The sequence below is a fragment of the Phocoena phocoena genome, chromosome 10 (assembly GCF_963924675.1).
Source record: "Phocoena phocoena chromosome 10, mPhoPho1.1, whole genome shotgun sequence".
Classification (NCBI taxonomy): Eukaryota; Metazoa; Chordata; class Mammalia; order Artiodactyla; family Phocoenidae; genus Phocoena; species Phocoena phocoena.
Window position 1 is genome coordinate 10,225,564 of NC_089228.1, and position 14,506 is coordinate 10,240,069.

The window sequence follows — 14,506 nt, forward strand, 5'->3', positions numbered from 1 at the left end:
TCCCAGAAGCCATTATCAAAAATTTCACGAAATTCAGTGTATAACCCAATTACAAGGTAATCCACAAAGCAAGTTGATTAACATGTTCTCTGATCTCTAGGAATTTTAAATCTATTAAAAACAAAACTGGTGAGAAAAACAGGTAAACAAATAAACATAGAAACCAATGACATAAACTTGGATTGTTCACAAGCCCAGGGTAAATATATAATACAGGCTGACAGGTAGCAAAGGAGTTAAGGGGTGGCACCGGAGGGAAGAAAGGGGGAAATAGAAATCGTATTTCTAAACAAGGTAAATTTCAACGACACTCAAAAGCCTAATTCACCTCAAACTGCTGTTTCATGTAAGGAAAGTGAAATGATACAAAGCCTCTCCATTGAATAAAACCTGTGCCAAAGTGATAGACAAATTATTTTTTAAACATTTACCACTGGCGTTGAATAAAGCAATCAAAAGAAAGCAAAGCCTTTCTAAATCTACTCCTTTCTCCTTTGAGAAATTCAGCATGATTCAAGTAAGAACTGTTGCTGTCTGTCTCTCAGGTTCATTTGAAAACTGGAATGTCTCTTCAATTCACAGAGAGCAAAGTGGAAGAGGTGGATCGTCTGCAAGTATATAAAACTAACTGAAAAGCCTGAATGGGAGAAACTGTCCAAAATGGAACTACCAGGAGGAGATCCAAATGCCTAAAGAGTATGCAGTGGCCAATAGTGGTATCATTAGGCCTAAAATGAGTTGCAAGGGGGCCTGGCATTGAGGGGGAATCACCTAATGTCTTTCACGCCATCCTTTCCTCCCAGGTGAGATCATTTTGTACAAAGCCATATCCATCTGCTCAATATACATCTATCTGCTGATGATCTATTAATGATGAAGTACCTTGCTAGGGCTGGAAATTCAAATATAAATAAAACTTAGACCCTACTTCTGGTTCTGCTAATGGCAGTGTATCTTATGTCAGAACAATCGCACTGCAGATAACAATTATAAACTCTGGACAAAATATAAAATATAACTCTGAAGAAACTGAAGAGGGAATAAAAGGAGTCCTATATTGGAGGGTATATAAGCCTTGGAAGAAGTGAACAGACCACTCCCAAATGGGAGAGATCCATTTTTACAGGGTTTCCCCCCCTGCAAGAGCCCTCAGTGATCATTGTGAAGAACTGCTTAATCTTAAGCAAAAATACAGTCTTGATTTGCTTTGGATTTCAGAAAATGGAATTTGTGCTGCCAAAGTGTCTGAACACTGATATAGGAAAAAAGCCTGAAAGAAAGGAAATACAGTTGAGGGGAGCCCCAAATCCAACTTTAATCTTCCCTCGAATTCTTGATTGACACGTTAACTGTTCACCTGTGGGAGACATTCTAAAATGCTCAATGGGAAACAACCAAAGGAAGACAATATCCAGAACAGAGATTTCAGCTGCTACCAACCACTGTGGAAAAAAAGTATAGAGTTTGAATTCTGCCAAATTATATCATTTTAGTAAATAAGTCTTGAATTTTTTTCCTAACAAATAATAAAACTAAGCTTAGTTCAAGATGATTATCTAGTAAATTAAACACTTGAAAGGATAAAAAAACACTACCTTTCATAGAAAGATAATATGACCCAGAGTCTTCCCAATGTTCTAAATATCTAGTAAACAATAAAGAAATTACCAGACATGTAAAGAAGCAGAAAATTTGACTCACTGAGGGAAAATGTCAATAAAAATGGATCCTAAGATTACCCACATTTTAAAATTAGCAGAAAAGAACTTTAAAATAGCTATTAGAAGTACGCTCAAGCTTTATTTATTTTTATTTATTTATTTTTTTGCTCAAGTTTTTAAAAGAGTCATGGACAGGGCTTCTCTGGTGGCACAGTCCTTGAGAGTCTGCCTGCCGATGCAGGAGACACGGGTTCGTGCCCCGGTCCGGGAAGATCCCACATGCCACGGAGCGGCTGGGCCTGTGAGCCATGGCCACTGAGCCTGTGCGTCCGGAGCCTGTGCTCCACAACGGGAGAGGCCACAACAGTGAGAGGCCCACGTACCGCAAAAAAAAAACGAATCATGGACAGATAGGAAACCATTTCAGCAAAGAGATGGAAATTATAAAAAGAGCTAAATTGAAAGCCTAGAAAAGTACCCTATGTAAAATAAAAAAATAGATAAAATTATTAGCATATTGGATATTAAGAGGACAGAACAGTGAATGTCAAGAAAGAGAAATAAAGATTAAGTGATGAGAAACATAGAGAAAAGACTGAAAAAAAATGAACAATGAGTCAGTGACCTTTAAGAAAATATTAAATAGTCTAATACGTATGTGTTGGATTCATCAAGAGACAAATGAGTGGTAGAGAAAAAGTACTGAAGAAATAATGGCAAAAAAATACAAATTTAGTGAAAAATATTGACTTCAAAATTCAAGAAGCTTAGCAAACTCCAAGCAGAATAAATACAGAGAAAAGTACAGCTTAGAATATCACAATCAAACTGCTGAAAACCAAAGACAAAGAATTCTTGAAAGTTTCCAGAGAAAGAAGATTCATTACGAATAGAACAACAATTTGAATGTAAGCTTACTTCTCATCAGATAGAATGAAAGCTAGAAAATAATGAAACAATACTTTAAATCTAAAATCATCAACTCAGTATTCTGTGTGCCGAAGAAAAATAACTCAAAAATGAGAGTAAAATAACAGTTTTTAGATAAACTAAACCTGACAGACTCCACAACCAGCAGACCTGCAGTGCAAGAAACCCTAAAGAAAATTCTTCTGGATGAAGGAAAATGATACAAAATGCAACAAATATACAGAGAAAAAAAATAAAAGAAAGAAAAGCATCAGAAAGGATAAATAGGCAGTATATGTAACATATCTTGTACTTTTTTCATCTCAATTTCTTTAGAGATCAAATGACTACTGAAATTTAAAAAATTATACCAGTTTATTATGAGGTGCCTAATGTTTGTAAGTGTAAATATATGACATAATAGTGCACAAGATGGGAGAAATATGGAATTAAATATTTTAAGGTTCTAATGTTTTATGAGACCCAGTATATTATTAAATGTAAGTGGACTGTGATATGTTACAGATTCATATTGGAATAATGAGAGAAACCACTAAAAACATACAAATAGAGGTAAAAAGCTAAAGTTAAATAAAATACTTAAAATAATTAATTTAAAAGGAAAGAAAGAGAAACAGATAAACTAAGAACAGATGGAATAAAGGGAACGCACATTTTAAAAGATCAGACAAATGTCACTCATATCAATAATTATATTAAATATGAGTGAAATACACGCATCTTCAAAAGAGATGAAGACTGGATAAAAAGTAAGACCCAACTATGTGCCTACTAAAATAGTTGAAATTTAATGTAAAGAACTAGAGGGCTAAAAGTCGAAGGATAGAAAAAACTAAACCATTTCAACAGTAAGTGTAAGAAAGCTGGGGTGGGTCTATTAATTTCAAACAAAATAGATTTCAGTAAAGCTGATATTGAAAAAAATGTTTATTTTCCTGTCATTGATTAGTCTATAAATGTTAATTGAGTCCCGTCAGTTAATAGTGTCGTTTAAGTGCTCAATATTCTTGCTGAGTTTTTGTTGACTTATTCCATCAATTTCTGTAAGAACAATCTTACCTTCAACTATAATTATGGACTTGTCTACTTTTTTTTTTTAGATCTTATTAGTTTTGCTTCACGTATTTTGAGACTCCATTCTTCTGTGTGTGCTCATTTGGGACTGCTATGTCTTTTTTAAGAATTGATGCTTTTTCATTATTCTTCTTTATTTCTGGCAGTATTTCTAATTTTAAAATCTACTTGGTCTGATGGTCTGATACCTATATAGCCACTTCAGTTTTCCTTTGCATGAGTGTTTGCATGGTATATATTTCCCATCTCTTTACTTTTTAGTTGATCACCAATTTTCATAGACAGAATATAGATGGATCTTGTTTTCAATCCACTCCAATAATTTCTGCCTTTTAATTAAAATGTTCAGATTGTCCATATTTAATTTAATTGTTGATATGGTTGGATTTAAATCTATCATATTGCTCTTCTTTTTTCTCCTAACTGTTCAATTTTTTTCTTCGCCTGTTTGCTTTTGAATTATTATTTTTATGATTCCATTTTATGTCCATGGCTGGCTTACTAATTATATTTGTTTAGGCTGTTTCTTGTGGTTCCTTTAGGGTTTATAGTATACATAAACTTATCAAACTCTATATTCATTTATTATTATGTATCTTCATGTTTATTGATAAAACCTTACAACAGTATAATTCCACTTCCTCCCTCCCATCCTTATGCTACTGTTGTCATGTATTTGAATTTATAAAATTTATTTTAATGTTATAAACACCATAATAAATTATTTAAAATATTTATTTTAATGTATTATTATTTAAATAATAATTTGTTATATATTGTATTTATTGTAATACAGAATACGTGTATTTTGTATTTACCCACATATTTCCCATTTTGGGGACTTTTTACTCCTTTGGGTGAATTCAAATTTTCATCTTGCTTATTTTCCTGCTGCTTAAATAATTTTCCTCAGTATTCCTTATATAGCAAATCTTATGACAATGAATTCACCTGACATTTATTTGTTTTAAAGAGTCTTCATTTAGCGTTAGAGATTTCTAAATTGACTTCTATTTTTCATTCAGCACTTTAAAAATGTCATTCCACTTTCCTCTAGACGCCATAGATTTAAATGAGAAGTCCATAATCAGTCTTATATTTATTCCTCTGTACAAAATGTGTCCTTTTTCTTGGACATCTCTTTATGATATTCTGTTTATCACTGCTTTTCACCCTTCTGAATGTTTTGCTATTTTCTTTATTTTCAACTTGAGGTTCATTGTACATCTTTAATGTGTGAGTTTTTAGTTTATATCAAATTTGGGAAAATGTTAGCTATTATTTCTTCCAGTATATTTTTTCTGCTACTCCTCAACCCCAATTTCTAGAACTCTAATTTCATTTATGATAGATCACTTGATATTGGCCCACAGTTCACAGCTCACTGCTGCTATTATTTTTTAGACTTTAAAACATTTTGTATTTAAGTTTGGATAGTTACTATTGGTAAATCTATAATTGCACTAAATGTTTCATCTATATTGTCTAATATACTGTAAATTTCATACAGTATATATTTTTATTGCACATATTTTTTTACTGCTAAAATTTTGTGTTTTTTTCCTCCTCATTATACTCACATTTTGATTTATATCTGTGGACATATTTATAATAAATTCGCTAAGAAGTCTGCCTACTAATTATATGGTATCAATTAAGAGTATGTTTCTATTGATTGCTTTTATTTTCTTAGATATGGGTAGTATCTTCCTGCCTGCTTGCATAGCGTGTAAGATTTAATTAGATGCTGGATGTTGTAAATTTTATGTTTGGCTGCTGATTTTATTCTGTTTCTTTAAAGAGTATTGGATTTTGTTTTGGCCCTCAACTAACTAATATGCTAGTCACTTTATTATTTCAGATTTGCTTTTATACTTTGCTGTGATTGGCCTAAACAATCCTTTATTCTTGAACTAATTTGGTCTTACTCATAAGGAATGATTATTCTCAGGAATCTATTTGTTATGGATTGAACTGTGTTCCCCAAAAAGGAGATGCAGAGATCCTAACCCCCCCATACCTCTGAGTGTGACGTCATTTGGAAACAGAGTCATTGCAGATATAGTTAGTTAAAATGAGATCATACTGGAGTGGAGTCAGTTCCTAATCCAGTATGTCTGGTGTACTTATAAGAAGAGAAGAAGAGACACTCGAGGAGATTGTCACTTGACAACGCATGCTGAGATTGGAGTGATGCACCCAAAAGACAAGGAATGCCAAGGATTGTCAGTGAACACCAGAAGCTAGAAAAGGTAAGTAAAGATTCCCTCCTAGAGGTTTCAGAGAGCATCATACCCCTGCTGACACCTTGATTTTTTATTTCTACCCTGCAGAACTCTGGGGCAATAAATTTCTGTTGTTTTCAACCACCTAGTTTGTGGTACTTGGTTATGGCAGCCTTAGGAAATAAATACACTAATCAATGCCCCATGTACGACAAAGTTTCTCTATTCTGGCTACTGGGAATGTAAATTCTTCCCAGTGCTGTGTGACAGTCAGGCATTGTTTGGCCTACTACTTTCTAGGGGAAGTTTCTTCTCATGCCAACGACTCAAGAAGACTATTGAACTGATCTCTGGAACTGCCCTCTTATGAATATTCTGCCTTTCAAATTCTAGCCCCCTCAGTTACCTCACACTCTGGTGTTTTGTCTCCTTAATTAAATGAGACTACTGACTCTGTTTCCCCTCCCTGTTCAGAAGCCTGGAAACTGCCTCCAGGTAGTAAGCTTGGTGAGGCATAGGGCTCAACTCCTGTTTCCCTTCTCTCAGGGATCAGTGTTGCACCTCCTCTCGTCCAATTCCTGAAAACCACTGCTTCATACAATTTTTCTTGTGCTCTAGCTGTTTATGGTAGACAGACAATTTTCATAGCAATTACTCCTCCATGGTTGGAATGGAAGTCTAATACATATTATTCTCAAGGGAATACTGGGAATTCTTCAGATAGGCCAAATGCCAAGTCATAAAGTAAGTGTAAATTAATTCAAAAGATAGAAATCTTACATAGTACTTTTTTTCTAGATACAATATATTAAATTAGAAATAAGTAGGATAAGAATTTTTACAAGCCCAAATACTTGGAATTTAAATAAAACAGCTCTAAATAGCCAAAGGGTCAATAAAAAATGAACAAGGGAAGTTGGAAAATCTTTTGGGTAATGATAATAAAAATTCAGCATACCAAAATTTTGAGGATATAGATAAAGCAGTGTTTAGTTGGACAATTATAGTTTTATATGTATATATTTGAGAAGCATAACAATTTAGCATCAGTTATCTGTTTTCAATGTAATTATCTAGAAAATAAGAGCAAATAATAAAACAAAGTAGGTGAATGGACATATTAAAAATAAGAGCAGAAATCAATAAAATATAAAACAGACAAACATTACAGAAATCACTACACCAAAAGTTAGGTTTCTGAAAATAAGTAAATTTTAGAAATACTGATGAAGAACACAACAACAAAGAAAACAAGTTCCCCAATATCAGAAATTAAAAAGGTTATGTAACTAAAGATATTATATACAGCAAAAAGATAACAAAGATTATTTTGAACTGACTTCATGGTGATGAATTCACAACTAAAATGAAATTGATCACATTTCTTGAAAAGGAGGAGTTATTAAAATTGACACAAAATGAAATAAAAATCTGAATAGCCTTATATTCTTTAAAAACATTGAATTAATTACCCACCATATCACAAAGAATGACCAATGTTTGTACTTGAGTTGTTTTCTCAGTTTGTTTCCTCCCCATACAAAGATGCAGGTTCCCCATACACCTATGGTCAATTAATCTATGACAAAGGAGGCAAGAATTATACAATGGAGGAAAGGCAGTCTCTTCAATAAGCAGTGCTGGAAAAACTGGACAGCTACATGTAAAAGAATGAGATTAGAACATTTCCTTATACCATATACAAAAGTAAACTCAAAATGGATTTACGTCCTAAATGTAAGACCTGAAACCATAAAACTCCTGGAAGTGTTCTGGAAGCAGAACACTCCTTGACATAAATCATAGCAATATTTTTTGGCTCTGTCTCCTAAGGCAAAAGAAATAAAAGCACAAATAAATAAATGAGACCTAATTAAACTTAAAAGTTTTTGTGCAGCAGCAAAGGAAACCATCAACAAAATGAAAAGATAACCTACTGAATTGGAGAAAATATTTGCAAATAATATGATAAGGGGTTAATATCCAAAGTATAAAATAGCTCATACAATTCAATATCAGAAAAACAAACAATCTGATTTTAAAATGGGTAGAAGACCCGAACAGACATTTTTCCAAAAAAGACATACAGATGGTTATCAAGTGCATGAAGAGATGCTCAACATCACTAAATCATTAGAGAAATGCAAATCAAAACCACAGTGCAAGATCACCTCACACCAGTTCAGAATGGCTATCGTCAAAGTCCACAAATAACAAATCTTGGTGAGGATGTGGAGAAAAGGGAACCCTCATACACTGCTGGTTGGAATGTAAACTGATGCAGTCTCTATGGAAAATAGTATGGAGGTTCCTCAAAAAACTAAAAATAGAACTACCATATAACCCAGCAATTCTACTCCTCGGTATATATCCAAAAAATAAATAAATAAATAAAAATAAAAACAGTAATTCAAAAAGATACGTGAACCTCAATGTTCATAGCAACATTATTTACAGTAGCCAAGATATGGAACGGACCCAATTGTCCCTCAGATGAACTGGATGAAGAAGATGCAGTGTGTGTGTGTGTGTGTGTGTGTGTGTGTGTGTCTATATATATACACATATATATATATATACATATATATGTATACTCAACCATAAAAAAGAACATTCTGCCATTTGCAACATGGATGGACCTAGAAAGTATTATGTCTACTGAAATAAGTCAGAGAAAGACAAGTACTCTATGTTATCTCTTATATGTGGAATCTAAAAAAATAAAACAAATGAATGTATATAACAAAACAAAAGTGAACTCACAGATATAGAAAACAAACTAGTAGATAATAGTGGGGAGAGGGAAGGGGGAGGGACAGGATGGGGTATGGGACTGAGAGATACTAACTACTACATATAAAATAGATAAGCAACAAGGATATATTGTACAGCACAGAGAATGTGCCATTATTTTGTAATTACTTTAAAGGGAGCATAATCTATAAAAATGTTGAATCACTATATTGCATACATGAAATTAATATAATATGGTAAATCAACTCTACTTCAAAATAAGTTGCAGGGTAACAAATGTTTTTAACTTGAACTGTTTCTGTTTACTCATTTTTTTAAGTCTAAACTCATATAATTTGTTTTTAAAAATTGTTTTCTATGTATTAAATTATAATACACTCTATTAGAGAAAAGCCACACCCACAATCTCTTAATGATTACCCCTGCTTCTACTTTGGGCTCTGAGTCAGGGTGCTGTTCTTAAGACTATCAGAAGCGCTATTTTCAGAGTGTGTCTACAAAGTACACCTTTGAGATTCTTAAAAGCTCTTTTGTCCAGCTAGGAGAAGCTTTAAAACTTTCTAAGCTTTCAACCAAGAGATTTATAACTGTAACAGTGATGTAATCTTTACCCTAAGGATGCATTTTTATTGGTAACGCTTTGTATTTGATATATGCGTTGAAATTTGGAGTCTTTTGCTGGATACTATTGAGGATGAGAAAGTTTTATTTTAAAACACATCAAGCTCTGATTCTTTCCTGTTTCCTCTAAATTATGCTTGAAATTTAGCTCATTTCTCTATTATACATTATTCATACATTACTATAGGCAGCTAATAGAAAGTTGTTGACACTTTCAGCTGATTCTGATTTACTAATTGTTCTTCCAGTACATCACCTCGATCCTGATCCTCTGTCTCATAATTCCTACAGCAGTAACCATACTGCCTATCTGTTTCCACTAACAGTCACCTGGGGGCCTTTCAGTCCTCTATCTGCTACCCAGTCATAGCCAACACCATGTGTTTTAGATTTTTGTTACTGCAGGACCCTTGTAATAGGTTCCAATTTCTATTTCAGTTATATGTTGTTGTATAACCCACTATCTCCAAAACGTGTTGGCTTAATTTTATTTACTCATGATTTTGTGGGTCAGAAATTCAGACAGAGTACAGTGGGCATGGCTTGTCTCAGATCCTTATGATGTGGATATGTGGGAAAAATAATTCCACCAATATCACGCCATTGATTAGTGGCTAGACTAATGGAATCCACTGATTCTAGTGGAGCTAATTGTTAATAAATTTTGATACTCTTTCCTACTGATCTCCAGAACCCACCTCTATATCTAGTTCCTACTAATCCATTGGAGCTGCTCAGAAGGTGAAATAGTTATTATATTAAATAAGTATTACTGTTGAATGGAATGTTAGTAAGATTGAGGTAGAAGCTGATGTTTAATTTTGACACTATTGATACTGTGCTTGTTTCAGAAGTGAGTTCACATGATCACCATCCTGCTTGGTTGGGTTTTTTTTTTTTTTTTTTTTTTTTTTTTGTTGTTGTTGTTGTTGTACGCGGGCCTCTCACTGTTGTGGTCTCTCCCATTGCAGAGCACAGGCTCCGGACGCACAGGCCCAGCGGCCATGGCTCACGGGCCCAGCCGCTCCACAGCATGTGGGTCTTCCCGGATCGGGGCATGAACCCGTGTCCCCTGCATCGGCAGGTGGACTCTCAACCAGTGCGCCACCAGGGAAGCCGGTTGGGTTTTTAATAGATATACAATAATCCAGAATATAAAATAGTCCAGAAAAAAGTGTTCAAGACCTTGTGCCGCCTCTCATAGTAACCCTCAAATTACAGAAGAGCAATTTATACACCTCTTCCTTTATATTTGCTTTGATCCAACAATTCTGTGTGATTTTATCCCAATTACCCGATACAATTGTAACCATCCTTCCAGATCCAACTCACATGTTATTTCTTTCATCAAAAATTTCTTGATCATCCCTTAGTATTAATCCTTTCTCTAACGTCTTAGAACATATATACTATTAACTTCCTTTTATCATCTCTTCGGGTACATTAATCTGTGTATTTTAAGTTTCTTAAGTGTTAAGAATAAGACTGAATACAAGAATAAATGTATGAATAAATAAAATGCAGTGGTCCTGTGTCACATGAACTAAGCCTTTAGTTATTGGTTGATTTTGAATATTATAAGAAAACAAACTCTTCAGGATTTTAGTGCCAAAATAATATAATATTATCCCATAGTTATTGAGCATGTATTCCATGTTAGGCTTTGTGCATATTATCGACATGTATCTTCTGAATGAATCCTTCAAGAGAAACTCATGAGGTAATGTTAATATTTACATTAAGAAATAATAACAATATTGAGAACTTCAGGTTAAACTGTATGCCCAAAGTCTTTTAATGCCAAACCATTCAGGGGTAGAAGCAAGACACAACAGATAATTTTCTGATTACAAAATTCTTGCTATAGTGCTTAACTCTATAACCTACCAGTGGAATATTACTAGTTTCTTTATCATAGACAAAGTACAAAAGCAACTAAACAGATACCAATCACGTTTGCTGGGCATCTGTGGTAAAAGCCAGAATAGATTGCCATGTAGAGATACTGTAAAAACTTGATGCAGAGCTGAAAATTCACACAATAAAAATATGCATTCCCTTTATATATAATTGAGAAGATACAGAAACTCTCATTGGGAAAATCAATAAGTGCAGAGAGAGTTGAAAGGACTGGATATTTAGGTAAATGGGTAAATTGTACTTTCCTCTTCCTAAGGTGATCACTAATCACCATGTCAGATTATTTCATGTCACACACACAGCTCAGCTGTGTAAATAACTATACAATCCTTATTCTAATGTAATGATTCTGCAAGTTATGATACTGAAAATAATTAGTGTTATAAATAATGTTACAGAAGCAGAACAATTGTTACATTCTAATTAAACTCAACAGTTAGATTCTACTTAGGCAGGGGAAATTGCACCTTTAGTCAAAAATCATCTAATAGGTATTACTTATTGCTAACAATACAATCATGTCACTTTGGTTGTTTTAGGATTAATTTGCTCTTCAGCACATCTACTCTATCACTGACCATGAATATTGCCTTTGCAGACACATAAATTAAAGAGATGCATCCAGAAATTCAAACCCTTTTCCTTCATATAAATTTCACATTTGACTTTGGAAAGTTCTTACTTTCTGTCTCTCCAGAAATCTCTCTTTTGTCCCATCTATGACTGCCTATTTCCTAGGACCATTCCTGTTATCAGTTTCTATATTAGAGGAAAAAAACTCTCACGCCTACAAAAGGAGGCTGAAAGCAATAAAAAACAGAAGCTTGGCGCAGAGGTCTCTGGAGGTGAAACTCAGACCTTGGAGGAGAAGGCACAACTCAGGTTGTTCTGGTTTCTCTGAGCTCAGAGGTTGAACCCCAGGGGTCTGGGACCCACTTCCCTGAGGATGGAACATGGGCTAATGCTTCTGAGAAATGTGCAATGTGGCTAAATCTGCACGTGTTAAAAACAAGTATGTGCTGGGTTCAAGTGCTGCTGTGAGAATGGACATACCCACTGCTGCGTTGAAGAGGCAAGGCTGGGGTGATGCTGACAGGAGCAGATTTCAGGAGCAGGGAGCAGACGTGGGGCCTGCTGGAAACCAGCAAGAAAAAACGAGGGAATAAGTCCCTTCTCACCCGCTAGCACCCCCAACAGTCAGAATCCAACAGGGAACCAGGCAGAAAGGCAAAAGTTTGGTTTGCAAACTTTCAGCCCCAGCATCACAAAGCTGAGTGCAGAAGCATGAATTTGGAGTGGAAAGAGTATAGGTTAATAACCTGGACACTTCCTTGACATCTGCATTTCCGCTTGACCAAGAACTTACAGGCAGTGATATGCCTTAGTCATCCCTACTTCCTCAATATCTAGCCTGGTCCTAAATTCAAAGCAGCATTCATTTTATTCTTAAAAAACAATAAAACAAAAAACAGCTCTGTGTGTAAATGACAGGCTTGTAGAGACAGAGAGGGAGTTTCTATAATGTGCTGGACACTTTTTTTTTAGTGATTAAACAGGGAACAAAACAAATACCCTGCTTTCATGGAGCCTATATGCTCAATAAGTACTGAATAAATAAACACTCAATACTGAGTTCTTTTCTCTGAATTGCTTTTCTTATAAGCCACCATCTCCTCTCCCCTTCTACCTCTCAATAATGTCTCTCAGTTCCTTTGCTAGCTTCTACTTCTACCTCCACCCCAGACATAAATATTTCCCAAGTTTCACATGTCATGTCTCTGCTCTTTCCTTGTTCTGCTACCATCCACTGAGATCTCATCAATTCTTACAGGTTGGATTGTAACCCAAATTAGCCCAACTCAAATCCTTCAATTGTCTGCTGGAAATTTCTGTTTCGATATCCCTCTATAACTTCAAACTCAACATATGTAATAAAAGCTCATCCCCTCTTCCCTTGCAACCCCTTCATACATAATAAGCATAAATTTGGGGGTAAAAACATTTCAGTTTATATGTTTGTATGTGTGCGTGTGTTTGTTTATATCAAATATGTATATGTATGTATAAATAAATATATATAAATGATTATATATGACACATGAACATATATATGTATATACATACACATGTGTAATGGGTCATGATAGAAAATACATTTTCTATTGTACTATGAGTTGTGGTCAAAAATACTTGAAAGCCAAAGGAATATATGGACAGAAAAATAACAGCTCATGGGAAAAATAAAAACCAGACCAGATCACTCAAAGCCTATACAATTTTGTAACTAAGGCAATAACCAAAACAATAATTTATACCCTGGTTGATAATTTAGATAGCCTAGACACGCTACTGTGGAGAACTTTAAAGGTTCCCAGAAAACGTATCTTGGAACGCTGGCTTGCAGGTGTTGAACAAAAGCAGACAGAAATGGAGTCTGTACCAGCAGGGCTGCTGTTAGTGTGAACATGGGAAGAAGTGGGTCCTGCCTTCAGCAGAGAACCATCCAAGAGCTGCACCTGTGTGGAGGGGGACTGGGTGCAGGCATCTATTTTTAAACATCCTATCTTCCCTAAAGCCCTTCAGCCTGAAAGCTTTCAGCCCTAAAATAGAGCTGAAACATTTCTGTGCAGCACTCAAGCTTAGAGCTTTTTCCTTCCTGGCGAAGTACTAAACCCTGCTGCAGTTATTCTGCCTCTCTTGCCTAGGAAAAATCACATATGAACAAACACTATTTCCATATTAGAGTATCATTACTACTATCCTTGCCATATGTCCCAGTTTGTTCTGCCTGAAGCCTGCTGCCTTGTCATTCATTAACAGCACCCCTTTCACTCTCAAAAGTATCTGAATCTGAACAGGAAATTATGTGGTCACTCTAATTATTTTGTTATTTATCATATATTGTAGTAGAACAGACTGAAAACTATGTATAAGTTATCATAAATGTAATGGTAAACGGTAAGCACACACTGACAGAAATAACAGGGAAGACATACTTAAGATGCTTTAGTGCTACCCTCCATGAAGAAGTGACATTTAAGCTGAAGTGTAAGCAGGAACCAGCAGGGAAAGTGTGGACAGCATACAAGGAGGCAGAGGAACTAGCTTATGCAAAGGCCCTGTGGTGAGAAACAGTCTAGCAAGTTAGAGGAAATAAAGGGCAGCCCACGCGACTGGAGCTTAGGTGGAGGGAAGACTGGGATGGTGGCTTGAACTTGGGTGGTCTCAGCATAGCAAGTAGGAGCCACAGGTAAATGTAGAAATCCACGTGACAGGACTTACTGATGGATTAAATAGTCATGAGGGAGAGAAAAGAGACAA